The following is a 9941-nucleotide window of genomic DNA, read 5'->3' as shown; positions in this document are numbered from 1 at the left end:
GGTTCATAGATTAAAAAATTAAAACCTTTGTACTCTCAGTAACAGAAAATGAAAAGGCTAGCTGAATACTGGACAAAATATTTGCAAAGTATACAATCTGACAAATGATTTGTTTCTAGAATATATAAAGAATTCTTACAACTCAACAGTAAGAAGACAAATGACCCAATAAAAACGGGCAGAATATTTGAATGAACACTTCACCAAAAAGACACAGGAATGGTAAATAAGGCACAAAAAATGTTTAACATCATTTGTTCTTAGGAAAATGCAAATTAAATCATAAATGGTACTACTATGCACAATGTAAAATGGCTACAGCTAAAAACGACTAATCATGCCAAGTGTTGGTCAGGACATCAAACAATGGAAGTATTTTTATGCTGCTGCGTGAATCTAAACACTACAAACAATTTGATAATTTAGCAATTTCTTAAAGCTCAATATATATCAACTGTGTGATCCAGCCATTTCAAGAGAATTAAGAATATGTCCATACAAAGATGTGTACATAGACTTGTGCAAAGACTTGTACCTGTTCTTGGAAACTTTGTAATAGTCCCAAACTAGGAAAAAACAAATGTCCATCAATAGGTGAATGGGTAAACAAACTGTGGCAAATCAGTAAAACAGAATACTATTCAGCAGTAAAAATAATGAACTATTAATATACTCAACATCATGGATGAATCTCAAAATAATTACAGAGTAGGACACCAGTCGCGGAGCCGCCACCTTCGCTTTCATCTCCGCCTCCGCCATGGGGAACCGCGTTTCGCGGGAAGACTTCGAGTGGGTCTACACCGACCAGCCCCACGCCAGCCGGCGCCAGGAGATCCTGGCAAAGTATCCAGAGATAAAATCCTTAATGAAACCTGATTCCAACTTGATATGGATTGTAATTTTGATGGTTCTCACTCAGTTTGTTGCATTTTACTTAGTGAAGGACTTGGACTGGAAATGGGTCCTATTTTGGGCATATGCCTTTGGCAGCTGCATTAATCATTCAATGACTCTGGCTATTCATGAAGTTTCCCACAATAGTGCCTTTGGCCAGTGCAAACCTATGTGGAATCGTTGGTTTGGAATATTTGCCAATCTCCCTATTGGTGTTCCATATTCAGTTTCCTTTAAGAGGTATCACATGGATCATCATCGATACCTCGGAGGTGATGGCGTCGATGTGGATATTCCAACTGATTTTGAAGGCTGGTTCTTCTGTACCACTTTCAGAAAGTTTATCTGGGTTATTCTTCAACCTCTCTTTTATGCTTTTCGACCTCTGTTCATCAACCCCAAACCAATTTCTTATCTGGAAATCATCAATACTGTGATCCAGATCACTTTTGACGTTGCGATTTACTATGTTTTGGGAATTAAATCTTTAGTCTACATGTTGGCAGCAACCTTACTTGGCCTAGGTTTGCACCCAATCTCTGGACATTTTATAGCTGAACATTACATGTTCTTAAAAGGACATGAAACTTACTCATACTATGGGCCTCTGAATTTACTCACCTTCAATGTGGGTTACCGTAATGAACACCATGACTTCCCCAACATTCCTGGAAAAAGCCTTCCCCTGGTGAGGAAGATAGCAGCTGAGTACTATGAGAGCCTCCCCCACTACAATTCCTGGATAAAAGTACTGTATGATTTTGTGATGGATGATACAATAAGTCCCTATTCGAGGGTGAAGAGGCATCAAAAAGGCAGCGTGGTTCTGGAGTAAATGTCATTAAGGCCAAAGGAATTCCTCTCTGAAACTCCAGAATAGCTGAGAAAGTGGAATTTTTGCATTACTAAAAAGACCAGCGATGTTTAGAAGCTGCCCTCCTGCAAATTTGAAGTCTGATCTTCATGGTATCAAGAAGCTAATCTGGCTGGAAACAGTCAGCCTATCTGTGCAGCATTCAGCTTTACTCACAGGAAACTTGTTCATTGTATTACCACCGTGGTGGATGTTTTCACTTAGGTCTGACACTTTGTAAGCATATCATAAAAAAATAGCTTTTCAAAAGCTATTTCTAGTATGTTGTTTTCACTATAAGGATTTACTTTATTAAAACATCTAATAAACTGAGCTGTTGATCACAAAAAAAAAAAATAAAAAAAAATAATTACAGAGTAAAAGAAGCCAGGGCTTCTCTGGTGGCGCAGTGGTTGAAAGTCCGCCTGCCGACGAAGGGGACACGGGTTAGTGCCCGGGTCTGGGAAGATCCCACATGCCGTGGAGCGGCTGGGCTCATGAGCCATGGCCACTGAGCCTGCGCGTCCGGAGCCTGTGCTCCGCAGCGGGAGAGGCCGCAACAGTGAGAGGCCCGTGTACCGCAAAAAAAAAAAGAAGCCAGACCCCACCAAAAAATATACATCTGTACAATTCCATTTATATAAAATTCAAGAATAAAATGAAAACAAATTATAATGTCAGAAATCAAATTAGTGGCTTCCTGAGGATGGGGGGAGAAGTGAGAGAGACTGGATTGTTAAGAACTACAAGGAAAGTTGGGTTTCATTTTATTGATTGAAGTGGTGGTTTTTTTCACTGTATATACACACCAGAACTCCTCAAACTGTATGCTTTAAATATATGCAATTTATTATGTGTCGAGTACACCTCAATAAAGCTGTAATAAAATAATTAATGATAATATATTACAAGTAGTTCAATAAAATAAGAATTTATGAGTCCATACCGATATAAGTAAATAAATATAAAGAGAAAGCTTTATCTTAAGTCAAATTCCAACTAATAAATGTAGAAGGAATAATAGATTTAGAAAATTAATTCAGCAACCACCATTGTAATAAGTGATTCAGGCAAAAGATATCAATGGATGTTAAAATCACGGGGTAAAATTCTGATGAGAAAAGAAAATCCAAAATCTATTCATTCCTTACTAACGCACTTTCAAGTGAAGAAATATCATGGATACCATTTTGACCAAGTGACAAAAGTTAATATCCTTGGTAATGAGAAAAATTGATGTTGTGTGCCTCCTGATATGAGGCATTGAAAAGAAAACAGCATCACTGTTGTGGTATTCACTTCAAAAAGTATATCCTGAATCTAGCCATGAAGAAACATCAGAGAGATCCAAACTGAAGGAAATTCTATAAAATAACTGACCTATACACTTCAAAGATGCCAAAATCATGAAACACAAAGAAAAACTAAGGAAGAACAGATTGAAAGAAACTAAACAGACATGACAACTAAATACAATGCATGATTCTGGACTGGATTTTGAACCAGAAAGGAAAGGAGGGAAAGGCAGTAAGTTTGTTATTACTGTTCCTTTCTATACGTAACATTATTAGACAGTTGGAGGAATTTGTGTGGACTTTGTGGATTAGGTAAAAGTACTGTTGCCATGTTAATGTCTTAAATTCAATGAGGGTACTGAAGTTACATGTGAGAGTGTCCTTGTTTTTAGTCAATATACCCTGAAGTATTTAGGGGTAATTTGGCAACATGTCTGCAATTTAATCTCAAATGTTTCAGAAAGAAAATAATGATATATGGGAGAAAATGAAAAGACAAATGTAAACTGTTGATACTTAGGAAACCTGGGTGAAGGGTGTAGTTCTTTGTATCATTATTAATTTGCATTTGTCTTGCAAATCTTCCTAAGTATGAAATTATATTAAAATAAAATGTTAAAAACTGACAAATGTCAGGGGATTTGGGCAAAGCGTATATGAGAGTTCTTTTTATTATTCTTGCATTCTTTTCTGTAGGTTTGAAATTAGTTTCCCCCCAGAAAAACACAGGTAATGGAAACATCGGGAAGATGAAGGAGAGATGCTTCTTTGGGGTCTGGCCTAACCCAGTTGTTCATACTCAACACAGATGCACGGGATGCCTATCCTGTGCCAGGCACTGTATTAGTGTCTGAGGATGTAGACTTGAATGGAATGGGCATGGTCTGGAGCTTGTTAGCATTAGGGAGTCCAAGGTGGCCAGCCACCTCTGTACTAAAGTTCTGGATGAAACCGAACAAAAGGAAAGGAGAATCTGCAGTAGTAGGTATCCCACTTAAATCTCTGGATAACAGCACTGTTGTTGTGTAAAGCCCTTAAGTACATCCAGTTATTTTCTGAAACTTACTTGTGCAGCATTTCATCTAGAAAAGATTCATCATCTAATTCCACATCACAAAATCTCATGTCCAATAGTATCACCTGTAGAAAGAAACAGCAACAACTTTATAAACAAACCTTACCCCCTGTATGGATTAAATGTTTGTGTCCCCTAAAATTCACATGTTGAAACTCTAAACCCCAACATCATGGTTCTGGAAGTGGGGCCTTTGGGAAGTGATAAAGGTTAGATTACATCATGAGGGTAGGGCCCTCATGATGAGATTAGTGACCCTATAAAATGAGGAAGAGGGACAGAGGGGAAAGGCCATATTTGTCCACAGTGAGACGGCAGCCATCTGCAAGCCCTGAAAAGAGCTCTCACCAGAACCCAGCAGGCTAGCACCTTAATCTCTGACTTCCAGCATCCAGAACTAGGAGAAAATAAATTTCTGTTGTTTAGGTCACCCAGATGGTATTTTATTATGGCATCTGGAGTTGATTAAGACATTGATTTTTCCTCTTCCCTTTCCAATTCAGGATCCAATCCAGGATTGAATGTTGTACTTAATTGTCATGTCTCTTTGAATAATATCTGTCAGCATTATGGACAAATAAGTGAATTAGAAGGGAAGTGGCTACAAGGGAAGTTTTACAAAAAAGATTTTTCTTTCAACTAAAATAATAATAATAACAATTATGGCTAACTCTTTTTTTAGATTTTTTTGTTTCTCATTGCAACTTTCTTAGAAAGTAAAACTCTACAGTTATTTTGTGGGCAAAAAGAAAACAAATGTAAGTCTGAATGTCATGAATGTGAAAGAAGGGAAGTTATTTCCCCCTGACACGATGACATACTCTAAGTTAACAAACTTCAGTGCAGCACAGCTGGGGACAAGGCTGTGGTAGAAGGGAGTGATGAAGCCAGTATGAATAAAAGAAAGGCAGGTAAATGGCTGCTTCTGCCAGAAACTCAGGTCCTGGGTCTACTGACTGTCTTCAGCTTTGCAATACCGTGACTAACTCTTTTTTAAAAACACTTACTAGACACTAGCCAGTGTGTTAAGTGCTTTAGGAAGCTTATCTAATTATATCCTCCCAGTAATACATGAAGTGGTTTCTGCTATTACTTCCATCCTCTCATTTGTTAATAGCTTACAGAAGTGAAGTTACTTTCTCAAAATCATAGCAGTATTTAAATGGTAGAGCTAAGGAGAATTCTCCAGAACAGTGCCTTTTAAATATACACACAAGTCACTGAGGGATCTTGTTAAAATGCAGATACTGATTCTGTATGTCTGGAGGAGGACTATGGTTCTGCATTTCTGATAAGCTCCCAGGTGATGTTGATGCTGTGTTCTACTAAACACACTTTGAATAACAACGCTCTGGAAGTATATAACAGCTAAGTGTGCCTGGCATATAAGTGCCCACTAGATATTTCTTGAATTATTTAACAAATTAGGAGAGAAAAAGAAAGAGATTCTAAAAATCTGTTGTTGACTTCATTCTTAATCAGCAAGTCTTGATTGTTACAGCTTTTCTTCACAAGGATGTTATAAAATTAAATATTTCATGGGAGATCTGGAAGATTTTCAGGTATCAGACTCTACATAGTTACAAAGAATACAATGCTGGAAAGCTGAAAGCAGACCATCACCATATAGAGAACACTTTACCTGTAGGTGTGTCTACTTAGTTGTAGTGTAATGTCAGCAGACTCTACTCTCTTTTCCTCCTTTTTCCATTGACCTGGCTGGTGAGAATGTTAGGAATTAATAAAATGTCTCACCCTCTAACTATCATATGAGGCTACAAGGGCTGCAAAAATCCTGTCAGGAAGAGAAGATTCACTGGGAACAAAGGTGAAGACCAATGATAGCCAGCATTCCTACTTAGGTTATGTGGATAGAAAAACTTCACATCAAAGCAAGTCACTGATATGGCAACTGCACATTATTGTTTTAGAGTATAAACTAAGTATAAGTACAGGTTAGTGTGTAACAACTTCCAGAAAGAGATCAGTTTTGAAACTCTTAAATACTCCTATTAACAGTCTAGCCTTTTTTAAAAAATTGCTCGACGTATAAATGGCATGCCATAAACTGTACATCACATATTGAAAGTACAATTTTATAAGTTTTTGACAAATGTATACACCCATGCAACCACCATCAAAATCAAAATGATGAACAAATCTTTCACTCACCTACCAAAAATTTCCCCATGACCCTTGGCTATCCCAGCCCACTCCCATTCCTAGGCAACTGTTAATCTGCTTTATATCACTGTAGATGAAGTTGGGTTTTGTATGTACTCTTTTTTTTATCTGGTTCCCTTCACTTAGCATAATTATTTTCACATTCACTCATTTTGTTGCATGACTCTGTAGTTCACTGCTTTTATTGCTGAGTAGTTTTTATTGTATGGCTATTCCAAGGTTTGTTGATGGGCATGTGTATTGTTTCCATTTTTTTGATATTACAAGTAAAGCTGTTATGATGACACTGTCATTTTCATCTTAAAAGTTAACTTTGGGTCTTTAAAAACTCTTCCATGACTCTATTTTACTGTTTTTTTTTAATGTGAGATGGCAGTATATTTTATTTATTTATTTATTTATTTATTTATTTATTTATTTATTAACATCTTTATTGGAGCATAATTGCTTTACACTGTTGTGTTAGTTTCTGCTGTATAACAAAGTGAATCAGCTATATATATACATATATCCCCATAACCCCTCCCTCTTGTGTCTCTCTCGCACCCTCCGTATCCCACCCCTCTAGGTAGTCACAAAGCACCGAGCTGATCTCCCTGTGCTATGCGGCTGCTTCCTACTACCTATTTTACATTAGGTAGTGTATATATGTCCATGCCACTCTCTCACTTTGTCCCAGCTTACCCTTCCCCCTCCCCATGTCCTCAAGTTCATTCTCTACATCTGTGTCTTTATTCCTGTCCTGCCCCTAAGTTCATCAGAAGCATTTTTTTTTTCAGATTCCATATACATCTGTTAGCATATGGTATTTGTTTTTCTCTTTCTGACTTACTTCACTCTGTATGATAGCCTCTAGGTCCATCCACCTCACTACAAATAACTCAATTTCTTTTTATGGCTGAGTAATATTCCATTGTATATATGTGCCACATCTTCTTTATCCATTCAACTGTTGACGGACACTTAAGTTGCTTCCATGTCCTATTGTAAATAGTGCTGCAATGAACACTGTGGTACATGACTCTTTTTAATTATGGTTTTCTCAGGGTATACGCCCAGTAGTGGGATTGCTGGGTCATATGGTAGTTCTTTTTTAGTTTTTTAAGGAACTTCCATACTGTTATCCATAGTGGCTGTATCAATTTACATTCCCACCAACAGTGAAAAAGGGTTCCCTTTTCTCCACACCCTTCCCAGCATTTATTGTTTGTAGATTTTTTGATGATGGCCATTCTGACAGTTGTGAGGTGATACCTCATTGTAGTTTTGATTTGCATTTCTCTAATGATTAGTGATGTTGAGCATTCTTTCATGTGTTTGTTGGCAGTCTGTATATCTTCTTGGGAGAAATGTCTGTGTAGGTCTTCTGCCCATTTTTGGATTGGGTTGATTGTTTCATATTGAGCTGCATGAGCTGCTTATATATTTTAGAGATTAATCCTTTGTCAGTTGCTTCGTTTGCAAATATTTTCTCCCATTCTGAGGGTAGTCCTTTCGTCTCATTTATGGTTTCCTTTGCTGTGCAAAAGCTTTTAAGTTTCATTAGGTCCCATTGTTTATTTTTATTTCCATTTCTCTAGGAGGTGGGTCAAAAAGGACCTTGCTGTGATTTATGTCATTAAGTGTTCTGCCTATGTTTTCCTCTAAGAGTTTTATAGTGTCTGGCTCTACAGTTAGGTCTTTAATCCATTTTGAGTTTATTTTTGTGTATAGTGTTAGGAAGTGTTCTAATTTCATTCTTTTCCATGTAGTTGTCCAGTTTTCCCAGAACCACTTATTGAATAGGCTGTCTTTTCTCTGTTGTACATTCCTGCCTCCTTTATCAAAGATAAGATTACCATATGTGCGTGGGTTTATCTCTGGGCTTTCTATCATGTTCCATTGATCTATATTTCTGTTTTTGTGCCAGTGCTATACTGTCTTGATTACTGTAGCTTGTAGTATAGTCTGAAGTCAGGGAGCCTGATTCCTCCAGCTCTGCTTTTCTTTCTCAAGATTGCATTGGCTATTCGGGGTCTTTTGTATTTCCATACAAATTGTGAAATTTTTTGTTCTAGTTCTGTGAAAAATGCCATTGGTAGTTTGATAGAGATTGCATTGACTCTGTAGATTGCTTTGGGTAGTACAGTCATCTTCACAATGTTGATTCTTCCAATCCAAGAACGTGGTATATCTCTCCGTCTGTTAGTAACATTTTTAATTTCTTTCATCAGTGTCTTATAGTTTTCTGCATACAGGTCTTTTGTCTCCTTAGGTAGGTTTATTCCTAGGTATTTTATTCTTTTTGTTGCAATGGTAAATGGGAGTGTTTCCTTAATTTCTCTTTCAGATTTTTCATCGTTAGTGTATAGGAATGCAAGAGGTACTATACTTATTTTAAAAAATCCACATGTAAGTGGACCCATGCAGTTCAAGCCTGTATTGTTGAAGAGTCAACTGTACTCCCAGCACTGATCCAGGTACAAATTCTCACCCAGAAAAAAAGGCTTTGAAGAATCCCATAGAGTCACCGTTTATATACCTTGTGCAATAGAGAAATCTCAACCACCTCCCAGCTTTCTCTACTCTAGGCCTGATAATGCCACTCTCAGAGCACATTCAACGCAAAAGTGGGGAATGCAGGTAAGAAATAAGGAAGACACTGCACTTCAATGTTTCCATTTTATGGTCCTTATGGTCCAAGTGAAATGCACACCCCTTATGAGTGGAACAGGATGGTCTACTCATGGCACAGTCTCCCCAGTACTTGTCCCTGCTTCGCCCCAGTTTTTTCTAGTTTTCAAACGGTGTACTCTTTTCTCTGTTTCACAGCTTGTCTTCTTCTTTGGGGTTTGTTCTAGAAATCCTCCTTCAGGACTATGGTAATGGAAGGGAGAGGAATATGGAAATAATAAAGATGCTAAAATAGCTTCAGAAGTTCACCAAAATATTGCCCAAGTAGCAGCTTTAAAAGAGTAAGTTGTTGACCCATTAATTTGAAGTTTATGGCTCTGCTATTCTCAGAGAGCATAATTTTTTAAATATAATTTTCAAAAGAAATGACAGCAGTAAATTCCTCCAAATGGGGATTACAAACACAACCATCCTGCTTTGTTCACTAATGTGATGTCCAATTGAGTCCTATCTCCATGAGGAAGATCCAGAAATAATATCTTAATGTGAATACGGTCTTTTGGGCTTGCAAAAACCTAACAGCTAAGGACAAGTTCAAGAACTAGGAGTGGGCTGTGCCCCCAATGCAGGAACATTTGTTACTGTCTTGTTTTTAGATGATCACCCCTCAACTTGGGCAAACACTATCCTTCAGACACTCCAGTTACTTTCCCATTACTTCCCTTCTCCTCAGATTTGCTCTTTACAATCATTTCCTAAGGCACAACAGCACTTTACTTTTACTGCCTCTGTGCTCTCAATGCCCAGTCTAGCTTTTTTATGTTAAAGGGAGGCCCTAACATATAACATTTTATTCCTTGTCTAGGTCTCGCCTGCCACCACAGTAGACGGACCATGCAGTTAAGATGAACCCCAGTTGTCCACTAGCTGGTTAGCTGTGGAAAAGCTATTTAACCTCTCTAAGCCTCGGTTAACTCATCTAAAAAGATGAGGATAAGATTAAGATTTAGATTTAGAATTACTA

The 9941-nt window shown here is 37.7% G+C and overlaps 1 pseudogene across 1 annotated transcript; it reads left to right on the top strand.

Annotated features, from left to right (window-relative positions):
* Positions 1-726: 726 nt before the first annotated feature.
* LOC103083645 (sphingolipid delta(4)-desaturase DES1 pseudogene) lies at positions 727-2107 on the top strand (annotated as a pseudogene). The gene has a single exon (XR_014368602.1). The product of XR_014368602.1 is annotated as a sphingolipid delta(4)-desaturase DES1 pseudogene (transcript).
* Positions 2108-9941: the final 7834 nt, after the last annotated feature.

Source organism: Lipotes vexillifer, unplaced genomic scaffold (genome assembly GCF_000442215.2).
Source record: "Lipotes vexillifer unplaced genomic scaffold, Lipotes_vexillifer_v1.1 scaffold622, whole genome shotgun sequence".
In the NCBI taxonomy this organism is placed as follows: Eukaryota; Metazoa; Chordata; class Mammalia; order Artiodactyla; family Lipotidae; genus Lipotes; species Lipotes vexillifer.
The sequence above is the reverse complement of the archived record's forward strand: the minus strand, read 5'-3'. Positions and strand labels throughout refer to the sequence as shown.